The sequence below is a fragment of the Cajanus cajan genome, chromosome 8 (assembly GCF_000230855.2).
Source record: "Cajanus cajan strain Asha chromosome 8, NIPB_CcT2T_4, whole genome shotgun sequence".
In the NCBI taxonomy this organism is placed as follows: Eukaryota; Viridiplantae; Streptophyta; class Magnoliopsida; order Fabales; family Fabaceae; genus Cajanus; species Cajanus cajan.
In genome coordinates, this window is record NC_138524.1 from 31841739 (window position 1) to 31846589 (window position 4851).

A 4851-nucleotide genomic window follows, 5' to 3' on the forward strand; every position below is an offset into this window, starting at 1 on the left:
ATTGAGATAGTGGAACAAATCTTGATCAGGTGCTGATTAAGGACTGGATGTAGGTCACATGTGGAGTGGCTGAACCAGTATAAAAGATTTGTGCAATCTTCTTCTACCTTTATCTTTTACTTTGAGTAATATCTTGGTTGAACATTAAAGAAGATAATTCTTGATTAACATGTGTGTGTGAATATTGACAGTTTAATCTGAATTAAAGCATTACATTTGAACCTCATTATTTTGTAATCAAGAAAGCATATAGCATTCATACTTCTATAAACAAGTCTTTGAAGAAACTTCATTGAAAATTCAGTCTTAGAAAAGTTTAAGTGAAATAAAGATCCTAAATACTCTGAAATTTTTTAAAGGGTCATAAAATCCAATTCACCCCCCCTCTTGGATTGTGCCATTCTTTTTTAACAATTTGGTTGGAAGGCACCATCATGAATCCACCACGAATAAACACACATGACTTGGGGCACCATCATCAACCCACGGATGACTTGAGCATCATGAACCCACCAACAATAACACTCCAACATGACTTGCAGGCACCGTCATGAACCCACCACGAACAAACCCACATGACTTGGGCGCCATCAACCAACGGATGACTCGGGCACCACGAACCCACCAACAATAACATGAAAACATGACTTGGAGGCACCGTCATGGAACCCACCACCAAAAACCACACAAGACTTGGCCTATCGTGAACCCAACCCGAATTACCACACAAGTCTTGGCGTCAACATGAACCCACCAACCATAACCCACATGACTTGGGGGCACCATTAACCCACCAACAGTAACGCACAACACTTGTGTACTAATAATCCTCACAAGACTTGGAGGCACCATACACAAACCACCATCAAAATACACCAACAATAAATCACATGACTTAGGGGCACCACCAACCCACCAGCCATAATAACCCACATGACTAGGGGCCACCATCAACCGAGCAATCGTTATGCAACATTTTTGTACCAATAATCCGCACAAGACTTGTGGCTACTGTACACAAACCACCATCAAAATCCACCAACAATAAATCACATGACTTGGGGGCACCACCAACCCACCAACCATAATAACCCACATGACTTGAGGCCACCATCAACCCACCAATCGTTACACAACACTTGTGTACCAATAATCCACACAAGACTTGTGGCCACTGTACACAAACCACCATCAAAATCCACCAATAATAAATCACGTGACCTGGGGGCACGACCAACCCACCAACGATATATATATAAAGTAATGTTTGATCGAGTTGAAAATCGAAAGGCGGCTTGAGTATTCCCTATACAAAGCAAGAATCTATAAAGGTTTGACTCTAAACTACAAACACCAAGCAAGTGGAAGGGTTTTTCTGACGTAATCAAGTCATCCATGACTCTCTAGGGGGCAACCTCCTTCTATCTCTCTGTGTATGAATCACGAACTCGGGGCATGCCCGGGCTTCGAGCTTTGCTAAAGGGGCACGTGTAAATTGGAAGTACTGTTTTAATGTCGTGACATTCTTTCATTTATCTTCTCCCTTTAAATATTCACTTTAGGCCTTATCCATCAACAAACAAAATGTATTTGCGACAAAGATGTTACTCGATAATAGCTTGGAAAGGATAACAAAGGAAAAATCAGGAATTCATACATGACTAGGGTTTAATAAAAATAGAGCGTCCCACACAAACGCTGCAAAAATGAAAGCCTAGCAGGAAACCCACTAAGGGGGCTGCGCAAAAGTTAGGGCAAGATCTGCTAGGCAACCCACAATCAAAAAGGGTAACCTAGGCAAAAGTAAGAATCAAAATAAAATTTCTGCTAAGGAACACATCTCAAGTAACCTAGGCAAAAGTTAGGACGTCAAAGCAGCGACCTGAGTTGAAAATTGAAAGGCGGCTCAGGGGATCATCTAAACAAAGCACAACCCCAAGTCATCACTCCACTTTCCAAAATGGCTAAAACACAATTGATGGAATAACACTAAGGCCGAGAAGACCAAGAGGTGATATACTAAAGGAGGCAAGAGGAATGGGATAATGAGGCCATTTTTGGACCTTAGCTCCTAAGTTTTTTTTAGCATTTATTTTATTTTCTATTTTACCCTTGTATTTTGGGGTATTTTAGTCATAGAATTTATTTTCTTGTATTTCTAATTTTACCCTTGTATTTTGGGGTGTTTAGGACTTAGAATTTATTTTCTTTTGTATTTCCCATTTTACCCTTGTATTATGGGGTGTTCTAGATGATTAGGGTTTTAATTTTGGGCTAGGGTTTAACATTAGGAGGTGACGCATTTTTTGGTGACCTTGGACCTATTTTTGGTGTTAGAAAGGCTTAGGCCCAAGTGGAGGGCAAAGGTTGCATGGTCTTATCATGCACCTAGATATAGCCAATCTAAACCCATAGATTCCATCCTTGGCCACCAAGTTGCATCTAGGGTTCATTTGCATTTCATTTGGAATGCATTTTGCCTACTCCAAATGCAACCCTAGATGCCTCCCCTCCTATAAATACCCAACACCCCACCACTTGTAAATACTTTGGAATATATAGATTTTGAGTGAGCATTTTATGCCTCAACATCTCTTCCTTAGTCACTTGGTTGGATTCGTCTAACCCCCTCCTATCTCCACCCTTGGAGAGTAGGAAACCTAGAGTGGCCTCCACCTTCACTTGGAGTGAGCCAACCTTGTGAGCACCAAACACCTTTCACCATATGCTTCCGCCCAACACCTTCTTTCATGCCCATCTCCCTTTTGTCCCACAAAAACCTTCCTTTGTCTACCCCTTGGTGAACCTAGATCAAGGGCAAGGAGTCTCCTTTCAACCATTGTCATCTTCCATGGAAGGAACTACTCCATCAAGTGGTATCTAGAGCCAAGGATCATCAAGGGTAAAAACATTGTCTTCCTAGTCTTTTGTCATTTTTCTTTGCATTCGGTTTTGCCTTGTTTTGTTTGCCTTTCTTTGTTTGGCCGAATGCTTTGGGTTCATATTCTTGCTCCTTGTGAACCTTCCTTGAACACTTTCAGCTTCCATTATTAGGTGTTGCCATGCTTTTCATTTTTCTTGAGTCTCACATGAACATGAAGAACATGCTATGAACATGCTTTTGATTTTTAAATCTACCTAAGTTTTGTCATCTTATGTTTCCTATATTTTGTCTACAAAAATTCCATGTATGTGCCAAACACTTTGCATGATTACATGAACAAAAAAATATGCCATATTGCATGACATAGTGGGCGTGACATATAGCTTTCTTTTTAGGAGTCATTCATGCATGCTACCTAGTCCTAGCATGTTCTATGTGATTTTTGTTTTCCATGTGTAAACATCTCCTTGCACATGCATAACCTCCCACTTTTTCCTTGCATTCTCACTTGATTTAGTCAATTTTCTATGCCTAAAAGAATCTAAGAGGTGTGCTGAAAATTTTGTGCAAACAACTTGTACTAGATAGTACAAATCATTTTCCACTCAAAAGATACCCTAAACACCTCTAAAATCACGCCACTTGTCTTCATCTCTTCTCCTAAAATTTGACCTAATTTTCACCACCCACAAGTGCAAAACCTAAGCAACAATGGGCTGAACATTAAAGAAAAGAAATTGGACCCAAGAAGCCTAAAAGAAATTTACGTGAAAAATAGAACAAAAAAAAAGTATAAAAAAAAAATTGGACCAAAAAGGACTTGTTGCTAGACTTGTGGACTTGGACCCTTTACCTAAGCATTTGGGAGTTGGACTTGTGACATTTTGACCATATTTTGGGACCTTAATATTGGCTGGACCGAATCCTCTAAAAGACTTAATCAAGTGAGCTAAAACACTAATCCATTCTAGTGCCTTTCTCAGACTACTCTTTTGTGTGCTTCCTTTTTGTGATTGAGTCTTAATTTTAGTTTGTCTTTTCTTTGGCCTCTTTTGTTTTGTCTTCATCAATTCCCTCTGAGTTTAGCCTTCCTAATTGTGCTTTTTCAGTTTTATTTTCTTGGACTCTTGCTCTTGGGTTGGTTTCATTTTGTTTGTAGGTGAAGAACCACTCTAGCAAACTTTCACACCTTTGGTGGATTTGAGTGGAGGAGGGAACCGAATCCAAACCTAGCCTTTGGAGGAAGATACACCAAAACAAAAGGAGTGTATAAACACTTGGAGAGGACTAACAAGTTTGTTCTTTGTGAAGGAACCCAAGTGGAGGAGTTTGAAGACCTAAACTTTTAGTTTTCATAAGCTTTACTTGATTTCTTTGCTTTCGGCCTCTTGTGTTTTTGGGCCTTGGTTTCTTTCCTTTGGTTTGTAATTTGGCCATTCATAAACCTCTTCAACTTGGTTTTAGTTCGTGTAGTTGAAGGTGATTTGAAAACCTTCACCTAGGACCTCGACTAGAATATGTTTTAAGTGTTTTCTTTTGCATGCTTTATAGTTTTTGGTAGTATAATTGTTAGGGCTTTTATCTTTGCTCCAATTTTTGTTTAGAAGGCTTTTGCCTACTAGGGGTAACGTGCACACACTCACCTTATTGATTGTGCCAACTTGTTTTTGTAAGAAAAGTGGAAAAAGGCTTAGTGATTTTTACTAGATAAGGCTTGGTTATTAAGTGATTCTTTGTAGTCCACCTCCCTTTGAAAGTTCTTTTTGTACATTTAGGCCTTTTCCTACCTATCTTGCACCTTGAAAACCTTTTTGTGAAAAATCTTTTATCACTCACTCTTTGTGAAAACCTTTTCAAACCTTTTTGAAAACAATTTGTGAAAACCTTTTCTTGATCAAAGATGAGTGATCATTCTAGTGTCCATGGTCATAATTCTTGTAGTACTAGGTCTAGTGTTAGGGATGAAA